The sequence below is a fragment of the Osmerus eperlanus genome, chromosome 11, assembly GCF_963692335.1.
Source record: "Osmerus eperlanus chromosome 11, fOsmEpe2.1, whole genome shotgun sequence".
Lineage (NCBI taxonomy): Eukaryota > Metazoa > Chordata > Actinopteri > Osmeriformes > Osmeridae > Osmerus > Osmerus eperlanus.
In genome coordinates, this window is record NC_085028.1 from 4,463,607 (window position 1) to 4,479,619 (window position 16,013).

The 16,013-nt window shown below is 44.5% G+C and overlaps 1 long non-coding RNA gene across 1 annotated transcript in view; it reads right to left on the reverse strand.

Annotated features, from left to right (window-relative positions):
• The window catches only part of LOC134029289 (uncharacterized), a 38,785-nt gene extending 32,298 nt beyond the window's left edge, over nucleotides 1-6,487 (reverse strand). Inside the window, exon 1 of the long non-coding RNA XR_009931631.1 lies at nucleotides 6,140-6,487. This is a non-coding gene — a long non-coding RNA (uncharacterized LOC134029289). The remainder of the gene's footprint in view (nucleotides 1-6,139) is intronic.
• Between the last annotated feature and the right edge of the window lie 9,526 nt (nucleotides 6,488-16,013).

Here is a 16,013-nt window from a genome sequence, read left to right on the forward strand (position 1 = left end):
GGTTTGGGACAATATGAGCTTCCAACGCGGTGTCCGTATACAAGAATAGTTCAACATCAACCAGCAATTTTTACTGTAAATGTTTGCCTTCCACCATACAGCCCTTTTCTCAACCCAATTGTAGAGTTTTTCTCTGTGTGGCAGTGGAAGGTCTCAAATCAAATCAAATGTACTGTATTTGTATAACCCCTTTTACAAGCAATCTCACAGAGTGCTTCACATACGCCCATACAACTGCCCCTCAGCCAACCTCAACCCTCAAGGAAGACAAGAAAAAACTCCCAGAAAAAAACTCACTAGAGGAGAAAAAATTGAAGAAACCTTGGGAGGAGCAATTCAGTGAGGGATTCCCTCCTCCAGAGATGGTTGGTGAAAGAGAGGTGCAGAACACAGGCTAAACATAGTCATACATCAGGAAAGTGTCAATGGGTGTTGGATCACAGGTCTCTGACCAAAACCCATATACCAGGGTAAATCTCCTACAGGCACAGGAATTGGCCTGTGGCGACATAGGTGTGGAGTGTTTTCAAGGCTGGATCCAGAACACCAGAGGGTTTTTACCACATTTTTAATTTGTTCTTTGTTGACAGTACTAATTTGTGATGGTTACTGTAAGATTACATTTTTTGCTAAATGCATTTACTGTGTATACATAAACACATTTTTCTTTAGATGTAACTACATGCCCTGGATGCTGTGTTTTTGTGTTGTGTCTAATGATTTCTCCATAGTGTTTATATATTGATTTGTTGTGTTTATGATCTGAAAGCCTTGTTTGATTTTGAGCACAAGTTAAATGGTTTAGTGGTGAGTGTTTGATTTTGCCAGAAGAGTCAGAGGTTTTGGAAATTGAGTTTGAAGATTTGGTTTTGTGTTTACAGTTTTGAGAAAATGGATGACTGTTTCAAGAAATGTGTTTTAACAATTGTGAAAAACTGGAAGAACCTACCATTAAAACAGTCACACTGTGTCACAACTGTGATAGCGTATGCAACCTTACACATTTCAGCAAATGCGAGATGGCAACGTTCAATTTTGTTAACATCAAGAACAATACTGGACCCAGATATAATATGCTGTATTTGCCTTGATACCTTGAAACCTAAGACTGACAGTAAACTAGTCCCACACAGGTCTAACATGTCAGGGGTCTTGGCTGTCTGTCAGGGGAATGACGGGTCTAGAATGGGAAGTACTGATGTCATCACAGTCCTTTAAGCTGTTGAAGCTTAAAACCAAGGCAAATCTTTTTTCACACTTTATTCGTTTGTAATCATGGCTTTAAAGCCTCCACCCCATTTAAGAGTCGACCAAGACACAGCACAACTAATCAATCATACATTTCACAGGAATAAATTCACGCATGGACCTATGTAACTTTAGACCTAAAATATCATTGGGACTATTTGAGAAAACCTTCCTCGATAACTCATGTTATGTAAGTGCTTTGTGACTGCATATTGCATCACCACACTGCTTACATCATTCAGGCTTGAGGTGAGCGCTGAGATAGAAATGCCACAGCAGCAAATGCAGCCATGTAATTGTGCTGTGCAGCGATGGTGTTCCTCTCTGCTAAATACACTGGATAGCAGAGAAGAGGAAGGAGAGGAGCCAGTGGAGGCAGGCGGAGATGGAAAACAGATGTACGGAGAGTAGAGATGTTGTGGAAAATTTCCTTTGAAACAGGGTGTGGTTGAAGAAGACAAATGATGATGTCAGTTGTTTGGAGTTTGTGGGAGATTAGGGACGAGAAAAAGGAGAAAGTTGATTGGGGCCTAGATATCTGTCCAATACATCATTTTGTGTGTGTTGCTGGTAAAACCTGATCTGTATTGGCTTTATTTACCCTCATTACAGTTTTTTCTGATTGCTTAGACGCAACATTCAAGGAGCAAAACAGCAGCCCTGATCTGGACAACTATAAGCACATTCTCAGCCTCACACTATTTGATAAATACTACACACATTGTTTTGCAAATTGCTAAACACACTTTTCTACATTAGACACAGAAATATAAGATTGTCACTTAATTGCCTTTTCAGGACACTGCATTGTAAAATGCCACACATGTGAACGAATGGATCAAGCACGGGCGTCAGGTGTACTAGAACTAAAGTGCTTAATTGTAAACATACCAATCAGGTGTAATCACTATAAAAAGGCAACAGGTCAGTGTACCTGTCCTCATCAAAAATGGAAGGCAATGTTGCAGGAAGAGGGAGAGGTAGGATGAGAGGGGGAGCCCGTGGAGGAAGGTAGGGAGAGGGAGAGGTAGACCTGGAGGCCGTGGAAGAATAGGGCCAAATTTACAGTAACTAATGAAATTTGAACAACATTGGTTGACCATGTTGTGAACCATGGGGCAACATTGAGAGAGGCTGGACAGAGAGTTCAGCCCAACCTCAGCAGATATACTGTTGCAACAGTAATTTGGCCATTTCGACAAGAGCACAGGTGAAAACTACGTTTCTCTACTGTCTCCACTACAGTAAAATGTAGCCTACTATATGCACTACATCAGTACGTTTTTTATCCATTCACTGCAGTCCATGATTGAAACAATGTTCTGTATTTCATTTGCTGTATGCTTGTATGCACACTTGTATTTGCTGTGTTTACGGTATGTAACCTACTATACAGTATTTGATTTGAAATATGTTCTGATCTCCTGCACAAAATGCAACCTTTACGTAGACAATGTGGAGAGTACAGTACATGTTTTCATCAGTGTGCAGTACTGGTCTTGTGTGTTGTGTTTGGTCAACATATTCATGTACTTTACATACTCTACTGGAACAAAATCTCTGACAAAATCAAGCAGGTTATATCATTAGAAAAGAATAGTTAGTTTCAAAGTGTTTTAAATTGTGCACAACAGTGTGTAACTGGTTCAAACAGAGTCCAATTTTATGAACCCTGTGTGTGGCATACGGTGACAGAATTGGGTTTTTATACATGATTGTATATTTTTTAACAAAGTGTTTCATTTTGCAAAAGATTGGAGGTGTTCTGCTACTTGTGTGAATTGAATTGTGTGTTTTGTTTTGACAAAGTGCAATTGGAAAAAACTGTAAATCAAGAAACTGTGCCGTTCGTTGTCATACACACCCGCTATGGAACAATTTCCCTTTTAACTCCTCCCCCTTCATGCACAATATTTGTCGGACTTGAGGGTATAAGGAAACAAAATGATCTACCTAACCAACCTGCATTCTACCACCTTATAAACACCATTATTTGTGTGTGTGTATATTTCAGTGGGGGAGGAGAGAGGGACTGAGACATTCCATCGACGTGAGCGTTAGCGAGAAAGAGAGAGAGAGAGAGAGAAGAGAGAGAGAGAGAGAGAGAGAGAGAGAAAGAGAGAGAGAGAGAGAGAGAGAGGGAGAGAGAAAGAGAGAGAGAGAGAGAGAGAGAGAGAGAGAGAGAGAGAGAGAGAGAGAGAGAGAGAGAGAGAGAGAGAGAGAGAGAGAGAGAGAGGGAGGGAACCAGAGAGAGAGAGAAACAGAGAGAGAGAAACAGAGAGAGAGAAACAGAGAGAGAGAAACAGAGAAAGAGAAACACACAGAGAGAAAGAGAGAGAGAGGATCTGGGAGGTGTGTGGGTGAGGATAGTTTTTGGGAGGTATGTGATGTAAAATGGTTGAAGTGGAATACCAGCTGAGACCGGCCAGGGCCATGAATCAGGCTGAAGCACCGTGACGCAGCAACTATCACACATGCCAGATGTGCCTGCTGTGAAAGACCTGTGATGGGACACACACACACACTCATGCTTGCACACACACTGGTAACACACAGTGTGAACACACGCGCGCACACACACGCACGTCCACACATACACACACACACACCCACACACTGTGACACATACACACACTTGGACCCAAACACAAAGAAACACTCAGTAACAGACACACACATAATGACACACAGACACACACACTTACACAAATTGGAGGCTTTCAGAAAATGTCACCACAATAATTAGATCTCACAAATCACAGGTTGCATACTATATGATACAATAATATCAGCTAAGGCTAGCAAATTTCATGTAAAACTATCCACTGGGCCCACACACACACACAAAAGACCATTACATGTTTTTAGCAGTAGGAGACGGTTTAGATAACAAACTCAGTATACAACATAATTAACGTTTTGTGTAAAAATGTAACCACCATTTCATCTTCATTATGGCCTTGTTACTGTTTAATTGCCCCTAAAAGTGTGAGGGTTTTAGAGCAATGAATGGTTTCCTCAAGCATATCGTCCCTGTCTGCTTGCGTTACGTCACCGAGACTCTGTGACTGATATTCAAGTCAACCCAGATTGAACCCACATGATTCTAGTTTATGAGCCACAAACGAGATGAAGCGCAAAAAATGATTCTGACTTTATGGAGTTGGAGAATTATGGATTTCAACATGTTGTTTCTTGCTGAAGGGCGTTGACGAAAACACACCGATATTTGATATTCGTTTGGTTTGGCAGTTAGGCAGTCAAGTGTCAGTAGTAAAAGGACGATAACTGAGAGAGGAATGTATGCCCACGTGTCAAAATGAACATATGTTCTTCCTTGAGCAGTAAGCTGCCAGCTCATGATAGCTTTTATTGATGCATTAAAGACAAGGCCGTGCAGTGTTATAGACCTTCACATTTGGAATTTCGATTGGTGTTGGCTCATGTAGGCTCTCATGTAGGCTACCCTACTGCACTGCCGACTTCGTAGTAGGCCTAGGCTGCATTATTATACACAGTTGGCTACACACACGCTCACACTCATGCAGTCGGACACATTCATGTAAACGGTTTATTAATATGAACCATGATCATCTACGCTAACGAAACACTGTAAATACGTTAAGTTCAGTTTTTGGTCCATCTTGAAGTATTTTACCATGGACATTCTGATTTAGCCTAGATATAATTTTGTTGTTGTTGTGTCTCATGATTTGGGTCACATTTTTAATTCCCGAACTTGAAAGGTGCAAGACAAGAGACGATGCGTTTCAGTGGATTTAACGGATGTTGCCTACGTGATTAGTTACCTGATTAGTTACGAATATTTAATTAATTTGTGTAAACAAATCCAAGATCTTTGCCTGTAGTACTTTTTGCTCATTAAAACAAAGGACATTTGGTAAACTAGGGATCGGGCTGAAACGGCTTGTCGAACAAAACCCAGCTTGCTTAGTCGTAACGTAAAGTCGTAAAAGTCAGACGTAAAAATATTTAACAAGTTTGTGTATAGCATTAGTTATTGTGTAGGCTATTACATTAGTTATTATGTGTAACGTAGGCAATATTATTATGTGTCAATTTAAATGCCGGTAATTGATTCAGAATGAGTTTCAAAAGCCTCTCCAAAAGAAGGTAGCTCTGCCTTAAGTTATAGTGCTGCTTGTCCTGAAAAACAATACATTTACAAAAAACTTTGGTTCCTTATTTCCTTGAATTAAAAAAATATATAAAATCTAGATTTTTCACTTTATCCGACCACGAAATTATCAGGCGTATTATTACTTTGGTTTGGTTGGTTCGTTTGGTTCCCTATTACTCGAGATGGTGCGTCATGACGCATGAACAGATGTCCACGCTGAACGTAATGGCCAAAATAGAAACACTGCTCAACACTGACATCTTTTGGCATGTTGCTATAACTGCAATTCTTCCGAGTTTGAAAAGTATGTTAAAATAACACAAAATCAAAATAACCCGGGCGTGGAATTGAACTTCGGGCTTGTTTAGTGATAAAGTGTAAGTGTTTAGTGTACAAGTCAGTGGATTTTCGTATTCACTTGTAAACTTGTTGAGGATCCTGTATCCACATGATAGCATTCATAAACTTACCGAAAGCCTGTCTTCTGAACAGTATTCTGTCCGGCCACTAGAAGGCAGTATAAGACTGCAACTCAATTAGGAGGTCAACTTTCCCCACATATTTTCACCCACAACGTATAGGAACACCTGATTCCATCCAGACTCATCCAGAATCCATCCCCAGAGTGGTAAGCATGTTCTATGCAGCGCTGCACTATATACTGTTGCTGCTGCCATAGAGCTGTCAAAGCAAAAGTCCCCCCTCCCCTCACCACCAACCCCTCCCTCCCTCATTTTATCTCGCACCTACCTTGGCATCCCATGGTGCACCTGTGTGTTCCTCTCTCCCGGTGCTGCATCCCTGCCCGGACTGCTAATACCTGCCTTGTACCTCATTAGAATGTCCCGTTTGACTCCGGCCATCTGCGCCAACCGGTGGCGCTGTCTCTGCCAAGCGTTTGATGTGACGGCGCTCTCAGACGGAGCGCAGGCTGATGCGCACCAGCTAAAAAGACTTGAAAAGGCCGGGTTTGGTTTTGAAGTTTTAGCAGGGGTGAAAAAAAGTCAGATGTTCTCATCTAGGATGATGCTGTCTGGCTCTCCTGTCAGTCTGCTCTGGAAGTGGCACTTAGGGAAGATGGAATGAGCGATGGAGATGTACCTGTCAGACAAGCACGAACACACACACACACACACAGGCACAGGCATATACACGTGTTTGCCAATAGACTAACACTCTAAAATACATCCTCCCCCACTCCCCCAGCAGACCCGCCCTTCCCCCCCAGCCACCCCATTTACACCTACCCCCCCACCCACCCACCCACCCCCGACAAGTAAACAAAGCGATAGTCGTATAAACGTGTGGATGTATGCGGGGCCCAGGCCGTCCACAGATAATGGAGCGAGGGCGAGGGAGGAGGGGGAGAGAGCACTTTAAACACCATAATGGCCTCCATTCCATCATCTAGCCTTCCAGGGCCCGCCGCTCCAGGCCTCGCAGCGCGAGTGTCCTGCGGAAACATAAAACCCCATAAATGATCTGTCCCTCCCTCCCTCCCTCCCTCCCTCCCGCCCGCCCTCCCTCCCTCCCTCCCTTCCTTCTTCGCTCTCCCTTTTTCTTCCTGATGCCCTCTCTCTTTTTTTCAATATCGTCCTCCCACAATGCCTTCCTTCACAGCAGTCCTTCACGTTTGGTTCATCCCCTACTCTGCCTCTGTTCCCTCTCCCTGTCCGCTTTTGTTTCGCTCACCCACTCTTTCCGTCTCCACCGCGGTTCTTACCTGCACCCACCAGTCCTCAGCTTCCTGGCCCCCCTCTTCCCCTGACATTCCCAGGGTTGACTAGCTGCGGTGTTGACCCACTTAGCCGGCGTTGGGACGCGTGGGGTCGGCCGGTGCGATGTGACCGTGCGTGTTCGACCGTTGCACGCACCGCGATTAGCCGTGTGTGTGTGTGGGGGGGCACATGCTACCCCTCTGCCACCCCCCCCCCCCCCCCCCGCCCCGCTTGACTCCGCTGACGCCAGCTGCTCTCATGTTCCACGGCGCGGTGTTGAAGGTAAATATTTTTACAGCCCCGCTGATCACAAGGACTTCTGGGACGGCACCTCCCTCCACAGGATGAAATATTCATCTCTCTCTCCCTCCCTCCCTTTCCCTTTCCCTCCATGTCCGATGCAGTCTTTCGCTCTCCTTCCGTAATTCTTTTGCCCTCTACCTCTTCTTTGGTCCCTTCTCTTTTCCTGCAGACCCTCTCTCCTTTACTACCCTTTCTCTCTATCGCTCTTTCTCAGTCCATCAAGTCTAATTCCCATTTTTTCTCTTTCATCACTCCCTCCCTCCTTCACTCGCTCTCTATTTATCCCCAGTACTGCTACAGAATGCACTGACCCGTGCCTTTGATAATAATGGTCTGTGTGTGTTTCCCCTCTGCAGATCTATTTGAACCACAACCAACCACACTACACTGCTTACATATTTACATCCAATTACAAGTCACATGTACATACAAAAGGAACATAGAGAAACCCTGTGTAGATGGTATCAGAGAGTGTTCCCTATGCTGAGAGAGGGCTGCCTGGGATGTGGATCTAAAACCTGAGTTTCATCCTCCATGTTTTCCTCCCCTGTCATCTTCAGTCAGTCCCCTCCCGGCATCACTCCCTCCTCTCCCTCCACCCCTCCGCCGTCCTTGGCACGGTCTTCCCTTCCCTCCGGAGCAGAAGAGCAACTTAACCTGCGTGGTTGGTGGGAGAGAAGCGGGGGACATGAGGGAAGAGAGGGCCGTCATGGGAGGCGAGAGGGTGAGGACGAGTGGGCGGGGTTTGGTGGTAGCGGAAGTAGGGAGGGAGATGAATGACAGGAGAGCGCAGAGCGAACCTGCCGCCCCCCTTCGCCGTGATGAATATTTGATGGGAGGACTAAAACCAGCGCGGTGAACTCTGAAAGAGTGTGACAGCTGGAACTGCTCGGAGAGGAGCGTGTTACCGCGGAGACCAGCAACAGGAAGAGCGGGGGGATTTGAGGGATAAGGGGCCCTTACAGTATAGGCAAACCTACAGACTAAACAGTGTTCTAATGTAGACCAAAACACCTGTTCAGAAAGAGGGATGGGACGAGAGAGGGAAGGAGAGAGAGAGAGAGAGAGAGAGAGAGAGAGAGAGAGAGAGAGAGAGAGAGAGAGAGAGAGAGGGAGAGAGGGAGAGAGAGAGAGACAGGGGGAGGGAGGGAGAGAGAGAGGGAGGGAGGGAGAGAGAAAGGAGAGAGAGCAGATGAGATTAGATGAGCAGATGAGGTAGTTCTCTGTTACCACTGCCCTCAAAACAAACTCTTAAAATGTAGGAACACATCCACATGTTACACACACGCACTACCCTCAAGAGCAGGATTGGCTGGGTGGATGGTGTTGCAGCAGGAACACACACACTATACACACCACACACACAAATCGGTATGGGCACATTGAAATATTGATGGAGGCTCTTTCGTTGCCTTGATGAAAAATCACCCAACAATAAATGTTTCATCACTCTCGATGCATCACCCCCCATTTCTAAAATATGAAGCAATTCGCTATGGAAACACAAACACTGGGGGATGTGTCTGACCATGTGACCTGTTCTTACTTACTGCAGCCTGAGAGAGGGGCAGCGGTCACAGAAAACAAGAAGTTGTGTATCAGTATTCCAGCTAGCAGGCCAGCCAGCCATCTTGCTCTCTCTCTTTCTTTCTCTCACACACACCCAGATACAGTAGTTCTTCCCATATAGAAGTTTGCTTATTCCCCCAGTAGGCCTTAAGAATGAGTCAAGAGACAAGTATTTATGACTGGAGGTGTTTTGTTTCTGGGATGACGTTCAGTCAGACTATGTTATATATCTGTCAGTAAACCTGCATAAATATCACCTCATTGCAGAATTCTGATATGGTTTCAGATAAGTTGTGGCAATAATTAAGCGGAAAAATGCCCATTTGTTTGTTGTGATAAACCGGCAGCATGGCCACATTTCCCGGGTTCAGAACGAACACCATATTGAAGAAATAGACGTAGGCATTCAGGTTAGTCCACTCAATAGACATCAAAGCGGAACTGATTTTCAAACCATTCTTATTCAAAACTTTGAGTGAGAAGACTGATTACAAAAGTTTGACGACAACTACGTTCCTAATCGTAATGTCATTCATGAGCGCGCATGCTTCTACCAGCGAGTGTAACAGCCCGGGGAGAGGGTGGAAGCTTATAGGGTTGGTTGATGGATCACTGTGATTAGGGGGCGCTCTGGCATGAGTGCATTCGCGACAGAATTGTGATGATGGGACTCGTGGATCCCGAAAACTGCAGTTAATGTCCTCATTCTCACTGAAATAAACTGTGCGCCTGTGGGCAAGAGAAAGCAGCTTGTTACTTGCAACGTAAGAAATAAGAAACCAGAAGCCTGCCGCAAAAACGACCTCCAGGTACGAAATCTGACCACTGACCGACCCGAAGGCACCTGTGACAGGTGCGGGCGAGAAAGTCACCAATAGCAGGACAATGTCCCGCATTGAAGCCTACTTGCGGTAGGCCTACGTTTTAGAAAACCGGACTTGAAGCCTATTTTTCTTATTTGTCTTTCAGAGATTGTCGAGAAAACACCTTGCTTTGAGGTTCAACTAGACACATTACACTGTGAGATACTAAGTCACATGAGCCCTAAGTCATGTCAAATTTAGTAGGCTTGAGTTTGCCATTTTGTGATTTGAACATGTTCTTAAACGCAGTAGCCTATACCTTAGATGGTTGTTTTGTGTTGTTTATTGATTTCCAATATTATAAAGTCATATGTAAAAAGACTATTTTGTCCACTCCCTTGTTGATTCGAGTATTAAAAACATTTCTCGTTACAATACATTTTGAATACATTTAGAAAAAAGTGTGATTATTTTACGATTAACTATAGACAATCATTTGAGTGATCTTGATTACATTTCGTTATTATTTGACAACCCTACTTTAGATACATTAATGAGAAAGTAGTCACATATCAAATGTAGTTAATGTTTTGAAACTCTGTATGTCCTTTGCTATGCAACATATACTTTGTCCGGCCATGGCATGTCCACATGCTATGGAACATGAGATGTTTAACATGCCTCATGCCAGCGACACAAATAGCATCTGTCACCTTAGCTCTGGGGACACTCCATTAGAGTCAACACTATGGAGAATCTAATTCAGAGCATGGCAACAGTCATTCAGGAAAACAAAACTGGCCACTATTGTTATATTGGCCTCATAGAAATACATGTAATAACTAAATTGGCACATTTAATCCTTCATAAGATTCCTGCAGAAATGACATTTGGAACTGTTATGTTTGTGGTGGACAATTTGTCTAGTTGTTAAGTGCTCTGCAGTTAGCTCACTGATAGCTGCTTCAATAGATACACATGTATTCTTAGTTTACTTTTGGGAGTCTTGCAAGGCCAGTTAAGGGTGAAGTGAAAAATGTCTGAGAGTAATTTTGCTGTGTGGTAACAACAAAACACATCTAAACGGAGCAGACATTTTAGAGAGTAAAAAAAAACTTGCAGTGTCAAAAATATTTATTTTGATGTTCCCCAGCACCTTTTGTGCTGTTTTATAAAATCTGTGTTCATGCATATACACTTATACAGTTGATAGAATGGTCAGTGAAGGGGTTATCATATATATTTCTGTGCTTTGAGTGTTTGAACCTGTTCTACCAAACATGCCAACTATCCAGTGGTATATTATAAATGTAACAATGCTAATACGAAATTGTCCAGTCATGGAAATTCTTCATTCTACAGTTGTTTGTGATCATAACACACATCAAAGCACAATTGTTGTGTTTGTGTATTATTGGGTGTGGTGTGTTTGAAAAAAGGCCAGAACTTGGGAAATATTTCCATTAAAACTGGCTGCAAAAACTAGAAGTTGCCACCCTATTCCCCCCCCCCCCACACACACACACACTGCTGACTGTTTGCCCCCTCTCTCTCTCCAAATTGATAAACTGGCATCTTTGTATGAGCGTTCCGGGAGGACAGCATTGCTCTCTACTCAAGACTATATTGTTCTGTATTAGGATTCACAAAGCATTAGCTCTGTCTCACTATAATGCTCTATTTTTCATTCATATAGAGCTAAAACCCATTAAAGCCTGGGCCAAGACTTGGCAGACTGCAAGACGTGAAAAATACAACTCTATTGACATTGTCTATACCCTTGATATCATAGAGACAATATTCATATTATATTCATATTATTTCTATACATACACTATATATATATTTATTTTGTAATATATTTAAAATTGTTCATATTTAACAGGTTTCTTTTGACAAAAGATGGGAAACTATACCGGCTGTGAGTCCACACAATAAAAGGTTGATGCTGAGGACCTTAGCTAACTAAAAATTATACAAAAGATTCCCCAGGCATTTTCACACACAATGACACCATTCAGGAGAGGTCCTACAGGCACAAGCGAGGACGGGCCAGTGACAAAAGATGCTCCCAGAATGTCTCTAGTTCTGGGAACGTCCCCACAGCCAAAGGACTTAGCTGCTCTTACAGCCCTCCCTGCAGCCCTGCAGTCAGCCAATTACATGTTTATGCAAATATGCTCAAGTTTATTCGTTGGAAGGTCACCAATGACTCTGGTGCATGACTGTCTTTTCACTGGCTGCAGATGCATGGACTCTGCTGGATGTGCCTAGCTCTCCTTGTGTGTTCAGTTCAAGATTAACTGTCAGTTATCTAACTCAGTCCCCCTATTCCCATTGCTAATCTCCATGGTGATAGGCATGCTGGCTTGTTATCGACACGTCTCAATCCCGTGTTGATGTTAAAGCCATCACAGCAACAACCTGTCTAGACAATGCTGTGTCATCGGAATGGCATGTTCTGTTAGACAGACAAGCACCAGTACCGCTCTGGTCTGCCAATCACTGCTGCTGTGGCAGCTCTGGTTCTGCCTCTGTCTTGGCCCAGTGTGGAACGACACACCATTCCTTAGATAGCAGAGGAGGATATGTCTGGCAGAGAGAGACAAAATATAAGTGTCTAAAGTAATTGGTAGCTTTCATTGACCTATGTCGATGACTCTCTCTCTCTCTTTCTCTGTGGCTGTGTGTTCTTTTCCAAAAGGTCCTCCGGGTGGTGACAAGCTACATGTGAGTGGTGTTGTGCAGGAGGTGGGTGGAGCCATGGAGATCATGTGGTCGGCTGAGGGAGGAGCAAAAACTTTCACTCAGAATCCTAATTCCAGTGCCCAAGCTGTGCTTTGAGACTAGAAAATATATGACAATACGCTGAGGTTAGGCCAACAAAATATGTGAACGCCATAGGAAGGTAAATAAATCAGTATGTGTTAGTAAACTTGAACAAAGTAAGTAAACACCTTTGAATTATTTAGCTAGTCAAAAAAACATAGGCACAAACTAAATCTTATTACATGGAACTCACTTTTTGTAAAAGACCAATCATTGTCCACACAAGCAACTGCTAGTAATCCAATAGGCAGCAAGGTCAGAGGTTATCACTAGGCAGACGTGGGAGGTAAAGGTAGCTGCAAATGGCCCCCCAACACCTCCTTTGGTCTTCTCCTCCCTGTTCTCTCACCCTCCATTCCATTTTCTATCACCTCTTTCTCTTCCTAGCCCTCCCTGAAGCATACCTTCTGTCTCCTGTCTTTTACCGAACAAAGCATCTCTGCACCTAGGAGTCACTCAACTTCTTACAAAAGAGCAGAGAGAAGGGGCAGTGCTGTGTGTATGGCCACATTTGGCATCCTTCACGGACCAAAACAGAAAATACAGCATCATGTTGAGTTTTACTCAACACTCCTGTCTTACACTGAACACTGACATATTTAGATTGGGACTAAATGTCTCCTTCCAAAGCATAGCTGCAGAAACCTTTGTGAAGTAACAAAAGAGTAAATGCTATTGTATTGCTGTTTTGGGTCAAATAGTTGTGCAATACAAATCAATGCAGTGTTCAACGTGTATGTCTCGCATCAAATAAACAAGTACAATACATGCTTGTTGTCAATTTCAACAACTAGCAGATAAGTCATCACCACAGACAGAACATAGGGAGGCGATGCCCACACAAACTGCATGCCAGTGGCAACCCATGCATCTGACACAGGTTTGTAGCGGGGTTGGTTGGCAGCGATGTTGCTGGGTTAGGCCTGTTATGGACCTGGGTAAGGCCTGGTATGGACCTTGGTTAGGCCTGGTGTGGACCTGGTAAGGCCTGGTATGGACCTAGGTTAGGCCTGGTGTGGACCTGGATTAGGCCTGGTGTGGACCTGGGTTAGGCCAACACAAGCCTGTTGAAGGGCCTCACGGGCATACTGCAGCTGAGCTGGGCACATGCCTGGCATTGCATCCCACTGGTGTATATGAGTGTGTGATTGATTGGCTCCACAATAGGGACTTGTGTACTCACACACACAAAACAAGGAGGGCCCAGGGCTAACGCTAGCCGCTTCTAGATTACAGCTCCCCTGGGCCGATCCCCAGATTAAAGGGGATACATTAAACAGCATGAATAAAAGATTAAAATTATTCTCTTTGGAGCGTACCCTGAGAGAGATGGATTTTGGTGAGCCTGCTGCTAGTGTACTGCCGAGCGGCGGTGGCATTGCATTTGATGTGTTTTGAAATGCTGACGTGCGGATGTGTAAATCTGGTTTGTTTAGATTTCAAGGGCAAGGAGAATTTAAAGTATGTAATCAGTGACTTCAAATTGGACAAATAGGATGTTTTGGACGTGATGCCAACGGAAGAGGTGGCCAGAAGCAATTTGGCTGATTACATTTACAAGCCTGGTGCTAAGTTCCCCTTGAAAAAGACGACGGCATGACGAGGAGGAAGCGTCAGCAGGAAGGGGGGTGAAGAGGAGCTTAATGTTATCATCATATAATGGGGACATTTGCACCATGGTCAACATCATTTTGCTTAAACCTTCAAAAGGAGCAATGGCCGTGGGCCGGCTTTATGATTTTAATCTTTCTAATTGGCTGCTTGGTTCACACGTTAATGGAATGAAAAGGGATGCACCGCCTTAATCAACCCGGGAGGGGGGGATTGTGGTAAGGCTTTTGGACGTGCCACCGACGGTTCGAACTCCCGCCACTATTTCATTCGCAACTCTCCTCCCACTTAACCAAATGAATAGCCCTCGGCTAATGTCGACATGGCAATATTTCACACTTTCTCTTCCCCCCCTATTCACCAGCTCCATAAATTTACTATAGCCCTTCTTCTTTCCCTCTCTTCCCTGCCGGGTGAGCGCTAATTATTTATTTATAAACCTCCGCGGCTTAAGCAATGTTTTACAGTTTATTTTACGGCTCTCGGTGCCCGCTGTTGCCAAGTTCTGAGGGAACATCCAGCTTCAGATTCACATAAAAGTGATTTAGCTGTGGAAGCTCAGGTCCCATTAGGTAATCAGATTTACGACGATGCCAGGGAGCGCCAGCGAAGATGCAATCCCCATCCTTCGCTATCTCCGATCAGGGATTTATCGATCTGGGTCCTATTGATTGGCTGTCCATCGCTGGACAGGGGAAGCCGTGGGGCTAACGCAAGCGGAACGAGAGCCTCTGGTTCAGATAATGTCGCATGCCGAATCAATAGAACGATCATCCTGGAATCTCCCATATTATTGTGACAATGGGGCTGTAAGCCCCACCCCTTCACTCACACACACTCTCACACACACACACACACACACACACACACACACACACACACACACACACACACACACACACACACACACACACACACGACACACGTCAACTGACAGGGGGGATCCATTTAAGAGCAGCAGCAGTCTAGATTCCAGACAATTACAATTTACTCGTTGGTCAGACCAGGGGGGGTCTAAGATACAGTCCCAGCAGACAGTGAGGGTTTCACACCTTCGGGACTTGGCTTAACAGTAGTGGATTCAAAGAGGTTCTAGTTGAAAGCCCCAGGTTTGATTGTACCTGTCCATAGAGGGTCTGTCTTCATTTGGGGCAGAGGTGTTACGTTCGTATCATGCCCTCCACCCACCAACCTTCTGTCTCACTTTTCCTGGAGCTCCAAACTCTGAAGTACATCTGTGTTAACATGAATGAAACCGTTCCTGTTCTTCCCCATCTGTTGTGCTCTCTCGTGGAAAACCTTCACAGAAGCATTCCAGACATATCTGTGTTGGGCTTGTAAAAACTGAATTTCACAATGGAATGCACACTAGGCCCATCACCCCCCGGCACCTAGGGAGCTAGGTGGGTACGTTATAAATCCCAAGAGGAAATGGCAAAACCTGTCCACACCACACTGTGCCTCGAAACAGAGGTGTTCTGACCTCTGAGCATGACCAGGTAAGGGGCAGGATTGCCTGTGACCCAGTTTGATGAACTTCAGCGCCCAATCATGATTCACTGCTAGCAGACACTGCTGAACCCGTGAAGGACATTTATCATGAGAGGAGGCCTCTGTTCCTGTTCCAGTGTGATAATGTTGACCATCTGCGACGGCGCAATGTTGCACAAACTCGTGGCCAGATTTAGTCATAAGTTAAGGTCCAATCCCAAGGATTCAATATCGAGCGATTGGATTTTCTGACCACAGCGGAAGCTTCTCTTGCTCTATCAGCTTACCTCAGTGAGCCGT